Raw genomic sequence first — 26,420 nt, 5'->3', positions numbered from 1 at the left:
AATGGATTACCACCTATGTGGTAATTTGTGGGCACTTTTTGCCAAAGGGGATGACTATACACTTTTTGGCGTTTAGCTTGAGGCCATGGCTCTGGCACCAGTTGTCTGTTTCTATGAGGCCCTTTTGGAGGATGCTTGTGTCGGCTTGAGAGTCGATTATGGCGCCCAGTTTGCAGTCATCTGTGAACTTGGTCAGCCACAGTCCTTCCGTGTTGGCCTGTACCTCCGAGAAATATATACCGAACAAGAGAGGTCCCATGACTGAGCCTTGTGGGACGCCATTTGTAACTGGTTTGGAGTCTGACATGGCTCCAACAATTCTAACCATGTGGGTTCTGTCCTTGAGCCAGTTTGCAACCCATCTAGTGACATAGGGGTTTATATTTAAGCTGGTGAGCTTATCTAGAATAAATAAACTTTCAAGACCGGAAAAGCAAACTAGCGAAAACTACCGCTAATTCAAAAGCCAAGAACTCTACTCAGGCCAGTCCAAAACGTAAAAAACATGAAAAAAAAACAAATTTTATTAAGCCACTGTAAAAGCTTTTCGTTAGTACTTTGCACTAACTTCTTCAGACAAGCAAAACAGTCCCACCATTACAAGTGAGTTTAAATACCAGCATTGAAACACTTAACCATGCCCCTTGCTCTCCCTTTAGCTCCTTAAAGGTACAGATCACAGCTAACCAAGGTGCATTTGCAATTCTCTATTAACATAATAAAAAATAAGAATTCATACACCAAGACTGTAATAATAGCAGTCTTTGAAACTGAAAGAAAAAAGCTCAATATTTTGATTATTAAACTGTATAAAGTAGATAAAGCCCCATTTATAACATACAGAAGGAGCCCTAACATCAAAAATATTCTGGAATCTACGCAAAATTTAGTAACACCAAGATCAGGGATGTATAAATTTAATATGTGCAAGTATTGCAGATTTGTCCAGGGAGGTACAGCCTTTACAGTTAAGAACAGGAAATTCCTCATCAGGGGACGTGTCACTTGTTCCAGTACGCAAGTGGTATACCTTTGCTCAGTGTTCATCATGCCCCAGTTTTTACATCGACAAGACTGAGAGGAAACTCCAGGAAAGAATGTATGAGCATTTTTATGCCATAAGAAGAATGAAAATGGACAATGCTTTGGCTATGCACATTCAGAACAACCCAAACCATGAGTTTACATTTATGGTTATAGATCAACTGTATAATAACAGTTCTTATGGACCTGAGACATATAGATTAGAATGTAAAGAGCTTCTTTGGCAATTAAGATTGGAAGCATATCACCCCCCCCCCTGGTCTCAACAGCTCGTTATCCATTAGTTGTTTTTTAAAACTTAAAAGTTTGAAGAGGTGACGAGCTGTTTATTCTCACAATTTTTTTTAAAATGAGAGTCAAAAAATGAAAAATGAGAGTCGACAAATTAATGGTTTTATAACTCTTTATAACTCTTTATTAGTTGACAGTGGTGGAGGGTTAATAGTTATCAGTTATTATGATTATACATCATTATCATTATTTTACAATATATATTATTGATTCATATTTTATTACTTAGTAATTTTAGGTCTAGATACGCTAACTTTTAGACCTGTTTTATTTAATGACAGTATTAAACCTATACTGAGTAGCCTAAATTTATGTTATATTACATGTTACATGTCATATTTTATATTTCTATATTATTATTTTTATTATTTAGTGAGATATGATTAATATTATATTTTTCTTGGGTAGCTGTTCTAGTTATTTAGATACTTAGGACAGTATGCATTAATTTTATTATTTATAATTATTACATTAGTTATTTTACTTGAAAGCAGGCAAGATACAATGTATGCATAGGTAATTTTTGATTAGGAAGCGTCACGCTTCCATTATTAGTATTTATGCTGTAGGTTGAATATTCTTATTTTTATTTTTATGTTATTATGTATTTTACATATGTATCTACTTTATACAGTTTAATAATCAAAATATTGTTTTTTTTTTCTTTCAGTTTCAAAGCCTGCTATTATTACAGCCTTGGTGTATAAATTTTTTTATTTTTTATTATGTTAATAGAGAATTGCAAATGCACCTTAGTTAGCTGTGATCTGTACCTTTAAGGAGCTAAAGGGAGAGCAAGGGGTGTGGTTAAGTGTTTCAATGCTGGTATTTAAACTCACTTGTAATGGTGTGAATGTTTTGCTTGTCTGAAGAAGTTAGTGCAAGGTACTAACGAAAAGCTTTTACAGTGGCTTAATAAAATTTGTTGTTTTTCATGTTTTTTACGTTTTGGACTGGCCTGAGTCAAGTTCTTGGCTTTTGAATTAGCGGTGGTTTTCGCGAGCTTATCTATAATGCCCGAGTGGGGTATTGTATCGAAGGCTTTTGCGAGGTCCAGGTAGGCTGTGTGGACCACCTTCCCTCACAATGGCCTTGGTGACTGTTTCAAAGAAATCGACCAGGTTTAAGAGGCAGGATCTGCCCTTAACAAAGCCGAGCTGGGTAGGATCCAGTGTCTGTAGGTCCCCAATGTCTTTATTTATGAGGTCCATGATGATCCTTTTCATAGCTTTGCAGACCAAGCTAGTCAGGCTTATGGGGCGATAGTTTCCAGGATCCGTTGAGGCACCACCTTTGTGGAGAGGGACCACTGTTGCTGTACGCCACTCTTTGGGTACATATCCTGTAGTAAGGCTGAGATTGAACAGTAGTTTTATGTTTGGGTTTAGCTCTTCTTGAGTTCATGTAGGACGCAGCCCGGGACACCGTCTGGTCCCACTGATGCTGTGTTTTTTGCTTTGGAGAGGGCGGCTCTTACCTGAGCATTTGAGATGTCAGGGGGGCAGCACTGTGCTGGGATAGATATTTGCCCTTTTGGTGGGTGGGGGGGGGGGCGAAGTTTGCGCTGAACCTGTCAGCTAGGATGTTGGCAATGTCTGTGGGTTCGGTGTATTTTTTGTCATTTTGGACTAATTCTGAGCATATCTGGGAATTCCCACCCAGGTTCCTAACATAACTAAAGAAAGCCTTGTGATTATCCTTAGTGTCCTGTGCAATTTTTCTCTCGAAGCTGGCCTTAGATGATTTTATGAGTGCCCGTAAATTTTTTCTAATACTGATCAGAGATGCCTTCCCTTTTTGGGATTTTGCTCTATCATGTAGTAGCTTCCTCCTTCTATTGTATAGTTTGTTTATGGCTGGGGTCCACCAGACAGGACGTCTGCCTTTGGAGGATTGGGTCTTGGTTTTATTTGGGATTGCATGATCCATGCATTCCTGAAGGTGTTCATAGAATGCGTTTATAAAGGATTCTGCGGTCTGGGCCGTATTTTCCACAGGCCCGCGGGCTTTGAAGGATTCCACCTAGGTTTTGAGGAGTGTGAAATTTGCTTTAGAGAAGTTTTTCACTGTGGTTTTTTGGGCAGGGGGTGGGGTCGGGATGTGAATATCCAGTGAGATTAGTTTATGGTCTGATCTTACCAGTGAGGGATACACTTCTGGTCTGGAGCATAGAGTCCCCATGTTGGTGATGATCAGGTCCAGTATGTTTTCCTCTCTTGTGGGAGTGGTAACAAGTTGTTCCATAGCATTTGAGTTTATAAATTCTAGGAACCTTTGGGCTAGGGTGTTGGAGCTAGAGTAATGCTCGCAATCTATGCTTTGGTAGTTGAAGTCGCCCAATATAATGGTGTTTGGAGAGACCTTCATATTTTCCAGTGTTCTCAGGAAGGCCGAGTGGGGTTCCTGGGTTTGGGAGGGTGGTCTGTAGCAGGCTATAAACTGGAAGGCAGTTTTACCCACTGTTAGTTGCACATGGATAGTCTCTGATGCTTCATGCTGTGCCACCAACCTGGAGGTGTGGGTATCTTTGACGAATATTGATACTCCCCCTCCTTTTGTGGTTCGGTCCAAGTTTTAGTTTTGGGGCCGAAAAGCATAGTATGAGGTATAACCTGGTAGTGCTAGGGTGTTCTCGGGAGCCTTGAACCAGGATGTTCTTCATCTCACATTGCTGCAGTCCTAACACTTGGGGGTAGTCCGCTGTCCCAGTCGGCCCGAATACCAAAGTATAAGGCTGACGTCGGTCAAGGCGCATTATTCTGACGTCAGGACGTCAGGGTACAAATGCGCATGACCGACGTCATATCCTCAGTCTTTTTTGCCGCATGGTCCGTTGCAGAAGCAGTATTGCGAGTGCAGGTTGGCGTTCTGAAATTTTCTGAAGTCGGAGTTTCAGACCGAATCAAAGTTGGCTAAGTACCCGCTAGAATATTTTGGTTTTTTCTTGCCTCAGTATTTAACCGGATGTCAGAAAAAGTGAATAACTGTATTTCTTGTGGGAAACAGATACCTCATAGGGATTACCATACCTTGTGTATACCTTGCTTAGGGCCTGAGCACGACGTTGTTGGATGTCGCTCTTGTGCTAGATTTAACAAACGCACTATAAAGAGAAGATTAGACTGTGCCAGGTTAGTTTTTGGGAAGCGTTGTAATTATAAAATGCCGTCGGATGCTCCGACGCCCGCTTCGTCAAAAAAGCGCAAGGACAAAGCTCAAAGCCTAGGTTGGAAGAACCGTCTGTCCCGGACGTCGGTTCTTTAGAGGGCTTGGTGGAGCCGGAGGTTCTGCCAGAAGTTTCTTTGGAGTCTCAGGGAGAGACTTTACTGTTACAAGATGTGTCCTGTCAGGAGGTAGGCCAGGCAGAAGGGGCTTCTCAGGTAGCTGTTCTCCCCTCCCTTCCTAAGGTGGTTAGGCCCTCCCCTTCTGTTTCCAAGGCTTCTTCGAGAGGCAGGCCAGGTTTAACTTCAGTGGGTGTCTCCTAGTTCTTCAGGGTCTCTGCCTAAGAAACATATGCTTAAAATGGCAGAAGATTTGATTACTATGATTAGAGGTTCTATGCCCCCTCCTGATAAGAGGCCTAGGGTGGAACCTGAGCTTGAGAGTTTTGAGCAGTGTTCGGAGGCTTCTGAGTCTTCGGCTGAAGACTTACAGGAGTATCCTCCTTATTCTGATTCTGATGTAGATGATTCTACTCCTTCGGCTTCTCCTCCTGAGGATTTTTCTTTTTCAGAGACTCTTCATTCCATGAGGGAGCATTTTAAATGGGAAGGTCAAGATTTCTCTGATTCCAGGAAAAGGCTTAGGGAATTTTTGTTTCTACCCCAGCATAGGCCTTTAGCTGTACCTCCTGTTCTGGATGTGGTGGAAGATGTTTTTGCAGAGGCTTCCCTGAACCCTGATTCTTTGCCTCCTGCCCCAGTTAAACCGGATAGGTATTATAGGGTGCCTGAAGCTCATAAGTATCTTTTTAAGAGTCCTAGGGCAGACCCAGAAACTGTTTCTCAGGGGCCTAAAGGTGTTAAGGCTTCTGTTGTTAAAAATCCTGTTCCTCCTGATAAAGAGGCAAGGGCTTTGGATAGATGGGGAAAGAAGGTGTATACTTCTTCCACTTTAGCCATGAGGGCTTTGAATTGCCAGTTCCACATGTTAAAATACCAAAATTATCTCCTTTCACAATTGAAGTCTAAGGTGGATGCTCTGGCCGAAGGTATTGAGTGTAAAGAGTTGCAGGATTTAGTTCATGTTTCTGAACAGGTGGGTAAGCATTCTTTGCAATGTGGTTTTGATGCTGTACAGGCCTCTTCGAGGGTGGCTGCCACTGGTTCTGTTCTTCGCAGGCACGCCTGGCTTTGGGATCAGAATTTGGCTGAGCATGTTAAGACAAGGATTTTAGATGCTCCGTTACAATCTGATGTGTTGTTTGGTTCGCCTGTGGAAGCAGTTTTAAAGAAAATGGAGGACAAGGCTAAGTCTATGCAGACTGTTAAAGATTTTTTGCAGGTTCAGCCTCCGAAGTTTAGTAGAAATTGGCCTACTAAGGGGTGGACATATCCTTCTTATTATTCCCAGTCTAGGGGTAGGTCTAGACGTGGTAGGGGCAGAGCTCAAGGTTCTTTTAGGCCTAGAACAGGGAGTTCACCTGCTCAGTCTTCTGGTGAGGGCAGGGGTCAGTCCTTTCGTAAACAGACCCAATGACCTGCCTTTTCAGCTGCCAGAGCCTTCTCGTCTGGCAGCACCTTTGGGTGGAAGGCTGGCACTTTTCAAAGAAAATTGGAGTTTAATTACCCAAGACAGATGGGTATTGGATATCATTCACCACGGTTACAGGTTTTATTTCCATACCTTGCCTCCTTTCAAAGGCATGCCAGACATTCCTCCTCTACAAAGAAAAGAGGCTCACAAGCAAATTTCTCTGTTACTCCAAATAGGGGCCATTCAGCCGGTTCCTGTGCCAGAAAGGGGCCTAGGATTTTATTCTCGCCTGTTCCTAGTACCAAATAAGGGGAACACGTGGAGACCAATTTTGGATTTATCTATCCTCAACACTTATCTGGACATTCCCAAGTTCAAAATGTTGACGTTACAACAGCTTTTACCTCTGCTGGGAAAAGATCACTGGATGGTAACTTTAGATCTCAAGGAGGCTTACCTTCATGTGCCTATCAGACTAAGTTGCAGGAAGTATCTGCTTTCGAGCTGGGAATTCCCATTATCAGTTCTCTGCATTGCCCTTTGGCTTATCTACTGCCAGAGTATTCACAAAGTTCTGGCTCCAGTGATAGCTTACTTCAGGCTAAAAGGAATACAAATCTATCCTTACTTGGACGACTGCCTGATTCTGGCTCAAGAAAAGGAAGACCTTTTTCAGCATTTGGAATATGTGATAGCAGTGCTAAGATGCCTGGGGTATTCTGTGAATGAAATAAAGTCCAGTCTAGTACCCTCTCAAGACATGTGCTTTCTGGGTGTGAGACTGAATACAGCAACCCAGATGGCCTTTTTAACCCCGGACAAACAAAAGAATCTTTCCCTTTACTTCCATCAACTATCTCTTCAGTCCGGGCTGACTGCAAGGACAGTCCTTCAAGCCTTAGGGTTCATGGCATCTTGTATTCTGGTGCTTCCCAATGCCAAACTGCATATGAGGAAGCTACAATGGTATCTCAAAATGTATGGACACAGCACTGCCAGGATTTGGACACTGTCATTCAAATAATACCTTGCATTCAAAAGGAATTTTTGTGGTGGGCTCAGGAATGTCACCTAAACAAGGGACTCTCTGTGACCCGCCAGAGGCGAGTCAGATTCTAAGGACAGATGCCTCAGACATAGCTTGGGAGCTCATCTGAATGGAAAGTGGATACAGGACAAGTGGCCTGCCAGACTACAGCATCTACATATCAACATGAAGGAGATGTTGGCAGTCCAGTTTGCATTAATGGCTTTCAAGGAGTTACTTCTTCCAGGGCAGGTGTTGATTCTAACAGACAACACAACTGTCATGTGGTACATCAACAAACAAGGGGAACACATTCTTATCCTCTATGCAGGCAAGCAATGATTTTGTGGGAGACTGCGCTCAGCTTGCAACTAAATCTTCAGGCAAGGTTTCTGCCGGAGCACAGAACTCCTTAGCAGATGTGTTAAGCAGGCAAATCATGGATCCCCACGAGTGGAAACTGGATCTTCATGTATTTCGAAATTGACAGTGTCATGGGGAACTCCAGACATAGATCTGTTCGCTTCTCCACTAAACCACCAGCTGCCAAAGTTTTGCACCTAAAAGGTTTCATCACACAGCTTGGAAAGTGGATGCTCTTTCTTTCAGTTGGAAAAATCTTCATGTATATGCCTTTCCACCTCTGCCTCTCCTCCCAAAGGTACTCCTAAAGGTCAGACAAGACAAGCCAAGGATGATTTTAATAGCTCCAGATTGGCCTCGCAACACTGGTACCCATTACTGAGGAGTCTGGTAAGGAAGCCTCCATGGCCTTTACCTTTGATTCCACACCTATTGTCTCAGAGGGACGGTCATCTACTCAATGTCAAGCTTCACTCTCTTCATCTAACAGCCTGGCATATTCTGTTTTGAACCACAGCAGGTCTCAACTTCCTCAACAAGTTTTGAATGTGATTATGGAAGCCAGAAGACCTAGTACAAGGAAAGTGTGCGCAGAAAATGGAAGAGATTTTTATTTTGGAGTGCAGCAAAGGATTTGGAGGTTTCTGAACCTAATTTGAGTGTGGCTCTTCAATATCTTACTGAGTTATTGGACAAAGGTTTGTCTTTCTCTTCCATTAAGATTCATGCTGCAGCAATTTCAGCTCACTATGATTGTGACCCACCATTGTTTTCTCATCCTTTGTTCAAGCAATTTCTTAGAGGGGCAAAGAATATAAGACCCCCACGAGAGCTCCTACTCCTGCTTGGGACCTCAATTTTGTGTTGGAGAAACTTACTCTACAACCTTTTGAGCCTCGGCTACTGCTGAATTGAAATACTTGTCATGGAAGACTGCTTTTTGTTGGCCATTACTTCTGCAAGAAGGGTTTCTGAATTGCAGGCCCTTATGGCGGTTGAGCCTTTTTGATTTTCCATAAGGATAGGGTATTATTACGCACTAATCCTTCCTTTATGCCTAAGGTGGTCTCTAGTGTGGCTTTAAACCAAACTATTCATTTGCCTACTTTTTATGCAGATCCCCAAAATAAGGGGAAAAGATTTTGCACACTTTAGATGTACACAGGCAGTTGCGTTATTATTTAAGCAGGACTAAGGATTTTAGGCAGTCTCAGCAGTTGTTTGTTTCTTTTGCTTTGAGTTCTCAGGGCAAGCCTGTGTCAAAACAAACTATTTCTAAGTGGATTGGGTTTTGCATTGCATTTTGTTATTCCCATCATGGCAAGGAGATTCCAGCTGGGATTAGGCCTCATTCCACTAGGGCTACTGCCACTTCAACAGCATTTCTAAGGGGTGGCAACTAAGGATATTTTGGAGGCAGCTACTTGGAGTTCAGTGCATACTTTCTCTAAGCATTACCACCTTCCTCTCTACTCTAAATCTAGGGCTGGTTTTGCCACGGCTATTTTGCAGGGCATGTTGACAGCTCCTGCTTCTTTATGATTTGCCAGCCTCCCTTACCTCTGCTTTGGGATTCTACCCAAGTGTTAGGACTGCAGCAATGTGAGATGAAGAACATAGTACAGTTTTGTACCTACCATAAATGTAGATGTTCAAGATCCACATTGCTGCAGTCCAATTTACCCTCCCTCCTTCCCCTCTGTGTTTAGGGGTGGTTGTGTGGGTGGGGTTGTACTTTTGTAAATTTGTATATATTGTACATATATTTGGTACAGGAGTGTTTGGTGTTTTTGGTTTTGGCCTTATCTTTTTAGGGTCTTCTGACATCTGGGGCAAGAAAAGACTGAGGATATGACGTCGGTCATGCGCATTTGTACCCTGACGTCCTGACGTCAGAATAATGCGCCTTGACTGACGTCAGCCTTATACTTTGGTATTCGGGCCGACTGGGACAGCGGACTACCCCCAAGTGTTAGGACTGCAGCAATGTGGATCTTCGAACATCTACATTTATGGTAGGTACAAAACTGTACTTTTCTGTTACTGCACAGATATCAATGTTCTCCATGCTAAGGAGAGTTTAGAGTGCGTGCATCTTGAGGTTTAGACTTCTGGCGTTGAGTAGCATTACTTAGTTTCTTATCCCTTGTGATACCTATGGAGGTGGGTTTGTCTTTTGAGCCTTGCCTAAAAAAGGCACTATGGGGGTAGCAAGAGCCTTTGCCAATATCCGAAAGCCCAGGGGTGACAGGTGCAAGCCGTCCCTAGCGAAGCATCGTGGCTTGTCGAGCATGTCATTCCAGGCTGACAGGCATTGGATCCCCTTTGAATGACACCAATACTTAAGCCAATTGTTGAAATTGATCATCTTGTCTTCATATTGTGGCATCATTCTTGGTGAGGGTAAGATGCTACTCAAGGTCAGGGTCATACTGGCCTGGGCTACATGCTCAGAGAGCTCCTCTATGTCTCTTTTCATGTAGTCCAGGGAGGTACGTCTCGGGTCATTCACACCAGCATGGACAATGACTGAGTCATATTTGTACTTGCCTTGGAGTGACCTGAGTGCTTGTGTTATGTGGCGGATCCTAGCGCCTGACAGGCAGCTCACCGTGACCTTCTCCTTGTTCAGCCTGGTGAGCAGGATGTCAGTGTGCCTGACTATAGAGTCACCTATTACAAGTGTATCAGGTGTGTTGTTTAGCCTTAAGAGCTGTGACTGTTCGGCACATTGGCTTTGTGAGCTATGTGTTGCACGTGTTTTGTTTTGGGGTAGCGGTTTCTTGGATGTCTGCTTTGGAGGTCTCTGCTGCTTAGGCAGATTTTTATTTAGAGCCTCCGAGTATGTTTTTGTGCGTTTATTTGTTTGGTTTGCTGTCGTGATAGGTCTATGTGAGACTGGAATTGTAGTGAGTGTGGTTTCCTTCTCCTCCTGACTGGTTGCGCCAGTACTGAGTTGAGAGAGCTTAGCCTCCAGTTTGGCTATATGGTTGCATCTCTCACGTGTTGGAATTCGTTGGGAGGAGGAGAGAGTTGTCTGTGTACATGAGGCAGTTGTAACATTGCCTCAAGATTCCCAGATTCACCAGCTGGACCGGAGAGGAGATTGACAACTGACCTTTGGACATGCTAGAATAGTATTGGGAATTCCTTTATAATTGAAAAAAGGGCCAATGGGGAACAAGGTACTCAAGGGAAGTTTGTGAGGGTGTAGTGCTTTTAATTTTTTAGTGCTGACTTATATAATTGCTTTAGTGAGCAAGTGCCAGGTAACTTAAATGCAATGTGTTACAGGTAACTTAAATGCAAAAACGACAAACAGTAACTTTCTTTCAAGTGAAAGAAGGAAATAAGTACAGTAAGCAATGCAGATATCAGTAGGGATCCACAGAAGTGCTGAAAAGCCGCGTTTTAGGTGGAATTAGCATTTCAGAGAAATAACAAGCAAACAAACAACAAGCATACAACCAAAGCTAGATTCAGCAGGCCTGGATCTAGTCTATGCTACAGCAAACAAGGTGTACCAATTTCAGTAAGAAACAGTTCAAATATGCAGGCACTATAAGCCTTTAACCAGAAATTCCCAGCTCAGCAGGGCAGAGTCCAGCCTCTCCTCCCACAAGAGTGCCGACCACGAACCTTCTTAATGTAAAATAACTGGCTTGAAGCCCAAGTGCTTAAACCAGAACTAATACACTTTTAGAATAACAGACACTGAGCCCTCAATCAGCAGTTCTCAACTTAGAAGGATGTAAGCTACCTGTCCTGCCACCACAGTGCAGGCCACAAACCTTCCTAATGTAAAACAACTGGTCTGAAGCCCAAGTGCTTAATCCAAAAGACTTATAATGATAGCTACACTTTAATCAAGTTACTACCAAGTAGTAATGAATACAATTGAATACTTTAAAGAATGCCTGGATTAGTGCTCAAGTTATACAAACAAAGCTAGATTCAGCAGGCCTGGATCTAGTCTAGGCTACAACAAACAAGGTGTACCAATTTCAGTAAGAAGCGGTTCAAATATGCAGGCACTATAAGCCTTTAACCAGAAATTCCCAGCTCAGAAGGGCAGAGTCCAGCCTCTCCTCCCACAAGAGTGCAGACCACGAACCCTCTTAATGTAAAATAACTGGCCTGAAGCCCAAGTGCTTAAACCAGAATTAATACACTTTTAGAATAACAGACACTGAGCCCTCAATCAGCAGTTCCCAACTCAGAAGGATGTAAGCTACCTGTTCTGCCACTACAGTGCAGACCACAAACCTTAATGTAAAACATCTGGTCTGAAGCCCAAGTGCTTAAACTAAAAGGCTTAGAATGAGTACACCAAGCAGTAATAAATACAATTTAGTACTTTTAAAATGACGTAAAAGCAAAATAAAGTAGGAAGAAACACAAATACAGTAAAAGCAGATAACATTTTTTTTTTTTTTTTAGTGGAAAGAGAGAAAGGAGTAGCAGAAACTAAGCTGATTGGCCTTCTCAAATGTTCTTCCTGTACTGGGTAGAATGAGGTAATGACAGTAGACTGGGAGGAGGGTCCCAGATCAAATTTACACTAGGGGCAGGCAACTGCAAAGCCACCAACTATAAAAACACTATACCAACAGTGTGAGAGGGTGGGAAACAAACTGCAGAAATGTTTCTCACAGCTGAAAAGCAGCAGCGAGCCTTTAAATGAAAGTTTTAAACAGCTAAAGGAGCCTCTAGAAAAAAGTGTTTAACTGCAACAAGTTATCAGAAACAAACAACCCAACAGATGCTTAATAAAAGTGGACAATTTCCAGTTAATACCTCACACACAGTGAAACTAGCTAGAAAAATACACAGTGCACAAAGTGCTATAAATAACAAAGAAATAAAGAATAAAATAAACAAAAAACAGGATACTTAATGTTATATATTATAGCTCCGAGTTTCTCAGTGTCCTTCCTTCGATCAGGTCAGTGTGAAATGGCAGAACACTCACAACTGAACTTCTTAGGTAACAGAAAGTTGAAACCTTAGACAGCTTTTAAGAAAGAAATCTCAAAATGTAATAGAAATATTGCCCATTGATCCTAGGGGTGGCCCGTGGGAAACATGCCTAGAATACAGGGAACTGTACTGGCAACTAGTTCTTAAAAGCTACTAGGTATCCTGGTTTGAATGAGATGGTTTCATTGAAGCCAGTCTTAAAGCTTAGGTCAGCTAAACTTTAAATTATGTGACTTTCCCAGCAGGTGGTGCTCTTTTACATTTTGTATGACCTAAACAACAGTGTTTTAAATGTGGTTTTTAAAAAGGTTTTATATTTTTAAACATTTTTAAACCTTTTTTGTTTATATGTTTTTACAAATTGTAAATTATGTATGTTTTTTACAATATTCCTACTTGACCAACAAATGATTTTCTATGCACTTCTGTATTTATTGTGTTTCATTGTTTGTGTATATAGTTTTTTTGCACTGTGATTTTAAAAGTCTTTCGGCTTTTTCCCGGTTAGGGGTCGCCACAGCAGAACTCCGGTCCGCTAATGTTTGGCAGTAGATTTTTGCGTGCCGAGTTGCCAGCTCTGATGCACAACCTTCAACGAAGGTATGCCCATTCACGCATGTCTCCACACAGAAGATGCTTTAGCTGAGAATCGAACAGGACAACGTCTTACTGTGAGGCGACAACGCTACCGCAGCACCACCAAAGTATAATAGTTTAATTGATTAATTGGGGATATCCCTCTATATAAAGGGGTTTCAGAAGTTGGTATGGTCATCTGAAGAAGTTTTTGTGACGAAAATGCGGTGATACAGTTAATGCGTTCTGGATGTGTTTTATGTTTTTTAATATCGTGTGCGATCAATAAAACAGTGGATTTTATTCTGGTGAACCTTCCAGTGCCTTATTTTTGGTTAACATTGATAAGAAACTAATGTATGACTGGTGCCAATATGACCACAAATTTAATGCAAAAAATTCTGGTATTCAATTAATTCCCTACTGAACCCAGGTACAAAAACAGAACCCTGCACAGCCCATCCCCTCATAATAGCCCAATGCAAACTGAAACAGATTTAATTACTTACTTCATTGAAGGCATTCCCTCCCTAACCAAACACAAATCTATCCGTACCAAACCCTTTCTTCAAATGTCCATGAATTCCATATAAACGGTTCTCACTGAGAAAGTGGGTGAGGCATCAAATTGCTTTGCAAACTTGTCCAATATAAGAGACTTTATGGTGGACAGACAGATAAACTATTCTGCCAGTTCCTTCTTGGTGGCCACTGCTGCCACCACCATACATTCTTTGGCCAAGCCCTTGCGCCAATGGGGATGGTCTTTTGGGGCAAATAGAAATTTGTGCCCAACTGGCAGTCAATAGTGCCTCATTCACTGAGCAGAGCTACATAACAAATTCAGCTCAGACTCCCACACCCCCCCCCCCCCCCCCATCCATGACATGCCTACTAGCATAATCCTCCTAACTACAGGGAACAGGTCTTTATTGCTCACTAAGCCCAAAATCACAGCCTCGGCTGGCCCTGACAATATCCCATAATGCCTCCTAAATAGCTGGAAACATGATCTGTAAGGACCCTCCTGAGTCATTTTTTCAGGTATGCCATCAAAAGAGGCTTTGTGGCATGAGAATGGAGGACTGTAAAGGTAATCAAGGCAATGGATGACCGGAAAATGGTGAATGCCACTTACCAGGACCTGACTTCAGTACAATACCCCTCTCAAGTACACTGGACAAAATAACTTAATTGGGCATAAACCCCTAACAAAGGTCACTGGAATTCCAGCTGGCACATAGAGAGGACCCAGGAAGTAAGGACTGATGATACCTCCACTAAGAAACAGGTCTCCAGTGGGGTCCCTCATGGCTCCCTGCTGGGGACCGCTTATTCATAGGTGTTTACTAGGCTAAAGAAGACTAGCCATGCACCCCAAGCTTGCACAGGACAGAAAATTGGGAACCATCTGCAAATGAAAAAAAAATAAAACTCTGAACTGCAACACAATTTTGTAAAAGCTAATTAATCCCAGCTATTGCTGCCAAGTGCCCCATAACATCAACTGACTTAATTAAGAGATACATTTGCATTGGTTGCAAATATGTCTATTTCTTCTTCTTTTCAGTTGTCTCAGTGATTTTTATCAAATTATTAACTTACTCTTACAGTATGTCTAATATAATTGCAAGAATGGCTACATTTTCCACTCGGATGAAGACGTGGTAACTGCTGCCTAAAAGTACAGTGCATTTGTTTCTAATCAGTTCTCTGTAATTCAGATTCATACCACTTTTTGTCATTTTATAGTAAACGGGCATCTTCATTTTTTTTATACAGAATAACAACACCGCACCGTAAAGGATAAATGTGTAACTGCCCCCAATGAAAATAGCACAATTCATGTTATAAATAAATAAGAGAGCAGTCCACAAAACATGAAAGAAAAAAGAGTTAGCATAAAACATAAAATATATTCGTGTTTAATTCGATACAGTAAGCGCTTTCACTAAATAGCTTCATCAGACCATGAAAGTGAGATGATCCACAGGTCATATAAATATTTAAAACAACCCATGACATTTCATTTATAAGGTTCCATCACAACTCAAATCAGCTCATTTTGTATATAGAAACTTCAAAGTTCATAGTACTTAAGGCATATGTTAAATACATTGCTATCAAAATCATTAACTACCTATAATAAAAAAGTTATAAAGTTTATAAAAAACGGAATGGCAATAGACATATACTTGTATCGAATTAAACACAGATATATTTTATGTTTTATGCTAACTCTTGTTATTTTCTTTCATGTTTTGTGGACTGCTCTCTCATTTATAACGTTAATTTTTTTTTTTTTTATGCACAGGTAGTAGAGCCATTTTTCTGCTAGTATTTGTAATTACTCTTTTGGCTGTATTCTGCTGCCATCTGAAATCAGATAAGATATAACTAGAAGAAAAAGAGGAACCAGTGTCTGAACAAACAAGAAGCGAATAAACACACAGTCTTCACGTACTATCGATACCACCCACGATGCAGTAATGCGCTCCTGCACTCTGATACGAAACAACAACATTTCTAAAAACACACGTTGCAGCTGAATTAGTCTTAGAGCCACTTTATTATTATTAAGAGTAACTCTGAGTGCAGGAGCGCATTACTGTATCATGGGGTGGTATTGATAGTGCATGAAGACTGTGTATTTATAAATTAGATACAACACCAAACAGAAAAGTGTCAGCAGCATCAACAGTTTGTTTTGAACAAATTATATAACAACGCTGATAATTATTATTGACTAAGAACTTGAGTCTCTCAGTGCATTTGGTGTAATCAGAGTAGTGGAAGGAGGTGGTGGACTCAAAATTGTTGCCTTAGCAAGACTCACACCAATACCATTCGGTCTTCAAAATGCAGTATTTTTAATTAAACTGCATAAAAAGTAAAGGAAGCAACAGACCACGGCTGTAGAGAATGCAAAATAGTTTAATCCACAACGAACATAGAATGGTGAGCACTTTCGTGGGCCAAGCCACTTCATCAGACATTGAAACAAAGTATAAAATTCCTTTATATATCATCCTACACTCACTAATTGGGAGCCCACCTTAATTTAAAGTCACAGGTCATTCCATGTGCAAGTAAAAGACAGCATATAAAAACAGTATATAAAACAGCATGTAAGAAACAACACATTTAAAAACACGAACCAACATTTTTAAAACTAAAACACACCAAAGGTACATTAATATTTCACTTTAACAAGTCTCTTCCTAGGAGAATGGGCTTGATGTTCATTTTGTCATTAAGCCCCCTGCCCATACTGGCCCTAATTCTCACAGTCCATTCAAGTTATTTCGTCTCAACTTTCAATTTCACATCCCCCCCCCCCCCGAGGTTGTCCACAGCTCTGTCAATGGCCATGAAGGTGAACCTGTGTGCATCACCAAAGGTTCCTACATGTCTAGCTAAGGCATTCGTCTCTGCCTTCCTCCCTATATCATAGGAGTGCTCCCGCATATGATCTCTCAACCTCCTGGTTGTCATCCCTACATAGAATGACGCACAGGCCACACAATGGGCCAAGTACACAATGTTTGTACTATTACAGTTTGCAGAGAGTTTAAACTTGCACTCTATCCATATCAGGATGCTTGAATTCTCCACTACAGTCTATGTACATGCAGAAATTGCAGGCTTTACAGGGAATGGTACCGCAACACATTTTTAAGAACATTGTGAGGGGCAGGGACTGAGGACTTCTAGGTTGACAGCTGATCAGGATAGATTTGAAAGTGAGTTGGGTGATCTGGGAATGAGGTTCTCACATAGGGGTTGTGCCCCCACTGATCTTCAGGACACCCTGAGGGGTGTAATGGAATGTAGGAGCACAGAGGGTAGACCATACTTCTCTGATGGCGAATGGCCAGTGTGGAAGGTAGGGACTATGAATGGACAAATGAGAATGTCAGTAACTTACTCCAGTAACATCAAGCTTCTACAAAACCTTTTTCACAGGAATTGGAACATCCTGTGTGCTGATGTTGCTATTAAAGGTTTAGTAGGTGATTACCCCTAAGTTTGTATATAAAAATAAAAAGAACTTGTGACCTTGGTCCACACAGGATCCTTTTCAAAATGGCCTGACAAAGGGTCCTGTTAGTGGGGGTAAAGGTGGTACCGTTCCCTGTAACACCTGCAATTTCTGTATGTGCATAAATTGTAGTGGAGAATTCAAGCATCCTGATATGGATAGAGTGTTTAAGTTTAAATTCTCTGCAAACTGTAATAGTACAAACAGTGTGTACTTGGCCCATTGTGTGGCCTGTGAGTCATTCTATGTAGGGATGACAACCAGGAGGTTGAGAGATTGCATGCGGGAGCACTCCTATGATATAGGGAGGAAGGCAGAGAAACCTTTGGTGATACACATAGGTTCACCTTCATGGCCATTGACAGAACTGTGGACAACCTCGGGGGGGGGGGGTGAAATTGAAAGTTGAGACGAAAGAACTTGAATGGATTGTGAGACTTAGGGCCACTGTGGGCAGGGGACTTAATGACAAAATGAACATCAAGCCCATCCTCCTAGGAAGAGACTTGTTAAAGTGAAATATTAATGTACCTTTGGTGTGTTTTAGTTTTAAAAATGTTGGTTCATGTTTTTAAATGTGTTGATGTTATGTGGTCCAATCTTGCCTACATTCTTACTCACGGGTTCGGAGCCAAACATCGGCTCCGACTCAGCCAACTTATATTTCTCTAGCACGAAGTCTTTAATTGGCTGGGCTAACCTGGTATCCCATGTTGCACCACTCCACAACCCCAGATCGCGTTTGCCGTTCGTGGAGCTAGGACGTGGTCTCGCTTGGCTGTGGCTAAGTAGCTTTAAAACTTCTTTTTCTCACTGAAAATTGTTCTCTTTCTTCACAAAAGCTATTTTAATAGCGGTTTGATTATTATTATCGTTGTATTGTGGTGTGTGTTTGTTTGTGGTATCTTTCCGTTCCTACGGGCTAGGTCCGTTTAAATTAGAAGACCTAGTCCTCTCTCCGTTGTGTGATTTGTCTGAGGTAAACATTTGTCTCTTGCTACAGTGTGTGTCTTGTTGTCAGGTCAGAATCGTTTAACTTGGAGATTCTGTTTTTTGTTGTTAGCGGTAGTTTCCCGCCTTATCCGTTGTGGCTTACAGTCCTGTTCTGTGCTTGTGTACTGTGGTTTGGCCGTTATGTCTAAGGATCAAAAAGAACACAAACCCTCCGGGTTTAAGAAGTGTTCTAAATGTAGCTACAAGATGTCCATAACAGATGGACATGCTGTTTGTGTATACTGCTTGGGGGTGATACATTTACAAGAGTCCTGTAGTTTTTGTCACACTTTTAGCCCCAGGGTACTACAGGCGAGAAAAAATAAACTTGTACTGAAGGGCCTTCTTAAGCCTTCTTTTGAGGAGTCCTTGGACTCTTCCTCTGGTTCACAGTCTAAAACCAAGACTTCTAAGGCTAAGAAAAGATCTCCGGCTCCATCTATTACATCGGAGCCACCGGAGAAGACTACCAAATTGGACTCGACCTCCTTGGCTCACTTGTCCTTGGGGCTGCAGGAGGTAGCTGTGATTCTTGAATCTGCCTCTGCTCCTATCCTGTTAGAGCCCATTCGGAGCCGATCTCCTAGTGTCAGACAAGGATCTCTAGATAGGAGATCACAGTCACCTTCTCTCTCCTCCAAATCCTCCAGACTCTCTGATTTGGATGTGGATAGGGTGGTCCAGAGGCTCCTGCAGTTGCCGGTTTTGGCAAAATTATTTTCGGCTCTGACCCAGTTGGCTCCAGAGCCAGTCCCGATGAGTGCACCCATGTTCCCTCCTCAGAGCACCTCCTTGTCTTCGGAGCCTGAGTGTTCGGCTCCGGGTGATGTTTTGCCGGCTCCGATACCTCTTAAGGCCTTATCGGTGCCGACGTCGGCTCCTACCATGTCGGCTCCGTCCTCTGGTTTTGGAACCCGGGTTTCCTCTGTCAGGCCCGAGGGGGATACTTCGGGACTTTTTGTCAGTTCCGAGCCTCCCTCTCGGCGCTTCGGCTCGGGGAACTTCGGTTCTGATCTTGGCCTTGGAGGTTGGTCGATCCTCGGATTCAGGGGGACCTGCCTTCTAAGCCATGAGGAGCGCACTGGCCAGATCCTCAGTCACATAACCCGGATCGGTCATTCCATCCCCTTCCACGCCGGCGAGAGCCTCTGATGTCCCCCTATCGGTTGACGGCGGAGCCCCAAGGTCTGGGGATACCCTCATGAGCGGTCCCCAACTTTCTGAGGGCCCCTCAGAGTCTGTGCATGACTAGCCCCCAAGAAAGAAACTGTGCAAGAGGAAGCACATAGACTCCCAGGATGAGTCCCTCACCTCTGATACCGACCTCGAGGAGTCAGAGGGGTCCCCCGAGTCGTCCTCCGATGACTTCTCTTTCTCCGACATCCTGGAGATTTTGAGGCAGAGAGGCGGCTGGTCATCCAGAACCCTCTCTGAAGAGAAGTCTGTATTCCTCAAAGCCTTTGGGGCTCTGGGTGTCTCCACCCTTCGATGAGCTCCTGGATTTGATCTGTCGAAGGGCGTGGGCGACTCCTGACTCGGTGGAACCTGTACCAAGACACCCTAATAAGTTTCTGTCAGCTCCCCCTGGGAAAGAGTTCCTGTCCAAAGGAGTTTCCTGTGGATGCCATGGTGGTGGCGGTGGCCACTCAGCAGGAAGTAGCCGAGTCTTCTTCCTCCGTCCATCCTCCTAACAAGGAGTCCAGGAGTATGGATCGGTACGGGAAGCATACCCTCTCTTCAGCGACCTTCACACTTTGGTCTCTGAACTATCTGTGTCACTTGGCTCCAGAGAGATCTCCTTAAAGAGTTAGGAGATACTCTAACGGGTAACGTACTTGAGGCGTTAACGCCCAGTTGTCTACTCTTGGCTCTATTTGTCAACTCGTCCATGCGGCTCATATCTTATGCAGCTGAAGGGGCGAGCAGGGCAGCTAGCTCAGGTGTAGCCCTTAGGAGGCAAGCCTGGATGCACCTGTGTCATTTCACGGCGGCCTTCAAGTCTTTCTTCACTGACTCCCCCTTTGATGGGTCCTCACTCTTTTTGGGACCAAAGTGAAAGACACCCTCACCAGATGCGAGCAAGAGGGAAAGATCCTGTCTGCCATAGGGTCTGTTTTTCCCTCCCATCTAGGCCTTACCCCAAGGCTCAGAGGGGAGGAAAAATGTGGTTCAAAAAGTCACAGATGTCTTTCCCTGCCGGTCAAGGTGAGTCCCCCTCCAGAGGCAGAGGAGGGGGTGGCTATTCTGGGAGACACCGCCCTAGGGGCAGAGGAGGCCCTCGCAATTTGGGAGACCGTGATTCCTTTCGCGGGCCTTCCTATCATCGTCCCTGATGTATTGCCCGACTGTGCTATTCCGGAGCCAGTCGGGGGCTGCATTTCGTTGTACCCGGATGCCTGGGCAAGTATCACTCAGGATCGATGGGTGCTTTGTATAGTTACCGGAGGTTATTCCATCCCCTTATTGTCAGACCCTCCTCCACCCAAGAGAATCCCAGACGTTCCACCCAGTCAAAGGGATCACGCAACACTAAAAATCTCAAAGTTGCTGGAAAAAGGAGTCATCCAACCGGTCCCCTCAGACCGGATCGGATTAGGGACTTACTCAATACTCTTTTTGGTGCGGAAAAAAACAGGGGACCTGAGGCCCATCTTGGATCTTAGCCGATTGAACCGCTACGTTCTAAAGTCCAAGTTGCGAATGGTCACCCTTCCATCTATTTTTCTGTTACTAGGAAAAGAAGTATGGATGTGCTCCATTGATCTCAAGGATGCTTACTACCATATCAAAATGGACAGGGCATCCAGGAGTCACTTGCGCTTCCGGCTGGGAGCCAGTCATTTTCAGTTTCGTGCCCTGCCCTTTGGCCTCACCACAGCCCCCAGGGTGTTCACCAAGTGTTTGGCAGTGGTGACAGCTCACCTGAGGCGTCGGATTCCAAGTGTTTCCATACCTGGACGACTGGCTCCTTACCGCTCCCACCAGGCATCTTCTCATTCAGGCCAGGGAAAAGACCATTGCCCTTTGTCATCAAATATGAATTACCTTGAACTGGGGAAAGTCTGCCTTGCTGCCCTCACAGCGAGTCACATTTATAGGCGCAGAGCTAGACACCGTTCACATGCGGGTGTTCCTGCCTCAAGAAAGGATAGAGGTGTTGCAGGGTCAGGTTCGCTCATTGCTACCGCTCAAGAAGGTTCAGACCAGATGGGTCCTACAGCTCCTGGGATCCATGGCAGCCGCCATTATGTTAGTGCCCCTGGCCAGATTACACATGAGGCTTCTGCAGTGGCTTCTCTCGGCCCAATGGTCCTTGCAGAAACTTCCCCTTGTCCCATCTGATCCTACTCACCGATCGGTGCAAACAGGACCTCTGTTGGTGGCTCAGGGAATCCATTTATTCCTACGCCACGGATGCCTCCCCGATAGGGTGGGTGGGGGGCATTATCTGGACAGGACGGTCCAAGGCACCTGGCAGAATCACGAGGTACATCTGCACATCAGTGTTCTAGAGATGAGAGCGGTGCTACTGGCGTTGCAAGCACTGCAGAGCTCTCTTCCCCTAGGAACGATTGCAATTCACTCAGTCAACATGTCTGTTGTGTGGTACCTGAACAAGCAAGGGGGAACCAGGTCTTACCCCCTATGCAGAGAGGCCATGCGAGTGTGGCAGTGGGCAGTGTCTTCCCGACAGTTCTAGTGGCAACGCACATTCCGGGGTAAGGCCAATGTGATAGGCTGAGCAGAGCTATTCTGATGCCTTACGAGTGGTCCCTGAACCGCTGAGTGGCGGAGCAGATTTTCAACAGATGGGGTCAGCCTTGCTGCGACCTTTTCGCCAATCCCCACAGTACCAAGTGCAACAACTACTTCACCCTGATCCCCCCACAGGGGGAGTCACCCAGGGACGCTCTAGTCCACGATTGGCCTCCTGGTCTGCTGTATGCTTTCCCTCAGTTTCCTCTGCTACCAAGAGTGATCCAGAAAGCCATTTCCTTGGGAAGCAAGATTCTTATTGCCCCACACTGGCCTCGCCAAGTCTGGTTCTCCTTTCTTCATCAGTATGCAGTGGACAATCCTTGGACTCTGGATCCAGCACCAGACCTACTGACACACGTCGGGACAGTCCCATCCCTCCCCGAGGACCCTCAGGTTGACAGCCTGGCTACTCCACTTCCATCTTTAGTCAGACTTCATAGTTTTTCACCGGAGGTAGCACACATTTTATCTTCTTCTCATAAATCTTCTACCAGATTTACTCCAGCAAGTGAAAAAGATTTTTAATTTGGGCTCAGGTCAAGGGACTGGACAGCCCCCATCCCTGCTGTCTTAGATTTCTTTATCCACTCTTTTTCAACAGGGTTCTGCTCCTGCTACCATTAATAGCTGGCCGCTATTTCCAATTTTTCATACCTCTTACGAACCTTCTCTCATGGCGCATAAGCTATGTAAGGCCTTTTTGAGGGGCACCTTGTTGCTTCGGCCTCCTGTGTCAGAACCCATCATGCCATGGGATTTAAATTTTGTGTTACAGGCCCTGACATCATCACCTTTCGAACCAGCTGCCACCTGTGATTTAAAATTTCTGTCTTGGAAGACTGCATTTTTAATAGCTATCACATCAGCCAGACGGGTGTCGGAGATTCAAGCGTTGTCCATCAAATCCCCGTATTTAATATTTCATAAGGACAGGGTTTCCTTGAGACCTAATCCTTCCTTCCTTCCGAAGGTAACCTCTATCAGTCCATTGAGCTGCCAGTTTTCTTTCCTCAATTTTCCAACAGGGCAGAGTTTAAGTTTCATCAACTGGACGTACACAGGCAGCTTCGTTTTTACTTACACAGGATTAAACAACTTCGTAAGTCTGACCAACTCTTTGTGTCCTTCTCAGAAAATAGAACAGGTTTCCCTGTTTCTAAGATTACAATTTCCAGGTGGATTTCTGACTGCATTTCCTACGTTTACTCGTCGGCAGGCAGAGAGTTACCGTTTCCTGTCAAGGCTCACTCCACCAGGGCTGTTTCAGCTTCAGTAGCTTATCACTCCAGACTATCCTTGGATGAAATTTGTGCTGCGGCCACGTGGGCTTCTCCCCACACCTTCATTACTCATTACAAATTAGACGTGGCTTCTAGGGGCCGGACTTCCTTTCGTTCCACTGTTCTCAGGAGCATCTTCCATTGAGCCTCCCAGGATAGAGGTGCTAGGGACGCTGTCCCGTGAGTAAGAATGTAGGCGAGATTGGACCACATAACCTCTACAAGTTATGTACTCACCATAACGCTTGATGTATGTGGTCCATCTCGCCTCACATTCTTACGTTCCCTCCCACCTTCCCCCTCCTGGAGGATTTGGAGGCGACATTTGTTTCAGGACCCTTCGGTATTAGTTATTTTTTCTTTGCTGCCCTGGTTAGTGTTCTACTCTTCTGAACTGTGGTTGTGCATGAGGTCTGACTATGAGCTGCTGCAAACTAGATCTGGGGTTGTGGAGCGGTGCAACATGGGATACCAGGTTAGCCCAGCCAATTAGAGACTTTGTGCTAGAAAAATATAAGTTGGCCGAGTCGGAGCCGATGTTCGGCTCCAAACCCGTGAGTAAGAATGTGAGGCGAGATGGACCACATACATCAAGCGTTATGGTGAGTACATAACTTGTAGTTTCCTATATGCTGTTTTATATACTGATCTGAAGTAGTTAACTTCATTTGATCAGCAACCTTTGGGTATCGGATCCGACCTCTGATCCGGGCCGGCAGCTTTCCAAGCTAAAAGATCCGAGTTCTCAGCTCCTCCCCTTTACCCATAATACCCTGCTACCTCCCTCCAGTCCCCAGATCTCGTTTGCCGTGGCTTCTGACAGCTTAAGTGATGAGCACTTGGCGTTGGTGAAAGTATTAAAACCTTTTTTAAAACTAAGTTTTTTCGTGTGTGCAAGTCTAGTAGGCCCTTTGTCTTCTATATCTGTAATTTTCTGATAATTTTTGTGGTAAATTGTGTAGAGTTTTAGGTTTTTCCCTCCCCTTTCTTGTGTGTGTGGGCGCGTTTCAACGTGCGATGGCTGAGGGGCCTAAGGCCATTTTTTCTTAATGCACTGAGTGTGGTCATAAGCTATCTCCAGCGGATGGCCACACTCAGTGCGTTCTCTGCCTGGGGGTGGCCCACTTGTCCTTTGGCTGCCAAGTGTGCGCAGCCTTTAACCCCCGGGCTGTGAGGGATAGGAGGAATAAGTTAATCCTGGCGGGACTCTTGCCTGCAGATTCTTCTTCCTCCTCTCCCTCAGCAGCACTAGCCGCGGCTGTCCAGCCTTCAGTTCCCTCTCCCCTGGCAGGGACTCAACCTCCCTCTGTGTCCCAGGGAGAGGGGGACTCTTCTAGCAAAGCGAAAAGGCATAGGGAGAAGGACCGGCATAAGAGCCACAAGCGGCTGGCAGAGTCTCACCCCTCTGCACCGCCTGCTAAATTAGTTAGCTCTCCCAGGAGGGTCTCCAGTTCTTCCCCCTCTCGGCTCCATTCTCCCCACTTTTCTCCGGAGGAGGAGTAACGGTCTCCCTCGAGGTCGTCTAGGTGGCCTTCCCGGCCCGCCTTGATGACCACTTCAAGGTCTACTCGAAGTATGTCTGACGCTGATATGGACCGGATGATGCGTCGATTCCTGCAGGCCCAAATGCAGATGGAGGTGCTCATGCCTCCCCCCCCCCTCTCTGGGGGGAGATCGGCCCCTTTCTTTGCCCCAATTGCTCCTTCTCCGATTCACTATCGGGTTTCGGAGTCTTTGGATCCGAGCCGTCTCGGATCCGGGGAGTCTGTGCCGACAGTGGTGGCTACTTTGCCGACTGTACCCTCGAGCATGTCGGATCCGACCTCTCGGGGCCGAGAGCTGAGCTTAGGATCCACAGGGGTCAGTGTGTCTTTGGCTCAGTTTCGGTCGGAGCACACTACCCTTTCGGATCCGATTGCATCAGCTCCGACTCCGGTCCACATGTCGGAGCCGAGGGGGCTACCCTCATGGCCAGGGGAGAGTGGCTCGCCCTTGGCTTTTGATGTGATGGAAAGGGTGCTGTCGAGGAGTTCCATGTCCCCGGACAGGGCTGCGGATCCACCCCTCACTCCCTCGCATTTGGGCCTGTCGTCCATTGTCCGGCCCCAGGGACAGCCTGCGCCGACGCTCCAGTTGGTTCCCATAGGGGAACAGGACCCTGTTGGTGAGGCCTCCTTGGACAGTCCCGCCGAGAAGGTACCTCACAAACGAAAGTGCAAGAGGAGGCACTTGGACTCCCCCCACCCCCACCCCCCCCGAGTCTCTCACAGAGGACACGGACTTAGAGGAAGGGGAAGGTTCCCCTAGGTCACCCCCTGAGGAAGGGGAAGGTTCCCCTAGGTCACCCCCTGAAGACGTCTCCTTTGGGGACATTATGGAAATGCTGAGTATTAGAGGAGGGTGGTCAGCCCAAAAACCTTCCTCGGATGAGTCCGTGTTTCTGGAGGCTTTCGACGCAGGCCCGTCTACCTCTTGGGTGTCCCCCCCCCCCCCCGGCTGATCCCCTGGTAGACTTGATTACTACCAGGGCTGGAAGGAGCCGGACACTGTGGAGCCAATCCCCAGAAGACCGGACAAGATTCTTAGTTCTCCCCCTGACAAATAGGCATGGAATAAAGGGTCCCCAGTAGATGCCATGGTGGTGGCGGCTGCCACTAAGAAGGAACTAGCGCAAGAAAGTTTCTCGGTCCATCCTCCTGATAATGAGTCTCGGACGATGGACCGTATTGGAAAGGGATGTTTGCTTCAGCCACCTTTTCTATAAGGGTGCTGAATTTATCTGGCACACGTCATTAGACTCCAGCAGGATCTGATAAAAGAATATGCTGGAGCTCCCCCAGAGTCCATGGCAGCCGAGGATAAACGGACTTTCTCGGCTCGCATGGCCACTCTAAAGTCAATTTCTAACACTTCCATGCGGCTTCTCTCCCATGCCACGGAGGGAGCGGCTAGAGCCAGTGGGGCAGGGGTCACCTTGCGGCGCCACGCCTGGCTTCGCCTTTGCGTCTTTGCGGATCCCTTCAAGGCGTCCTTCACGAACGCTCCCTTTGACAGTTCTACACTATTTGGCAAAACCATCTACGACACTCTGCTCCAGAGCAAGAAAGACGCTGTCTGCCGTCGAGATCCACTTCTCGAATCCTCAAAGGTCCTTCTCAAGGAACCAGAGAGGACAAAAGGAGATGTGGTTCCGGAAGTCCCAGCAGTCCAGTCCCGCTCCGGATCCTTAGTCCTTCAGAGGCAGAGGAGGACAAGGTGGACTCCGGCCCAGAGGCAGATGGGGGCCAAAGAATTTCGTGTCCAGAGATCCCTTCTCGGACTGACCCGTGCAAAAGCCCTGAGGGCTTGCCCGGCTGTCCCTCTCTGGAGG

At 45.2% G+C, this 26,420-nt stretch overlaps 1 protein-coding gene across 3 annotated transcripts in view; it reads left to right on the top strand.

The window, feature by feature from the left end:
• EYA3 (EYA transcriptional coactivator and phosphatase 3) overlaps positions 1-26,420 on the top strand; it is a 1,396,180-nt gene that overhangs the window by 265,899 nt on the left and 1,103,861 nt on the right. The gene's annotated exons all lie outside the window — the stretch shown is intronic.

This window comes from Protopterus annectens, chromosome 1.part2 (assembly GCF_019279795.1).
Source record: "Protopterus annectens isolate FY-2018-M chromosome 1.part2, PAN1.0, whole genome shotgun sequence".
Lineage (NCBI taxonomy): Eukaryota > Metazoa > Chordata > Ceratodontiformes > Protopteridae > Protopterus > Protopterus annectens.
The sequence above is the reverse complement of the archived record's forward strand: the minus strand, read 5'-3'. Positions and strand labels throughout refer to the sequence as shown.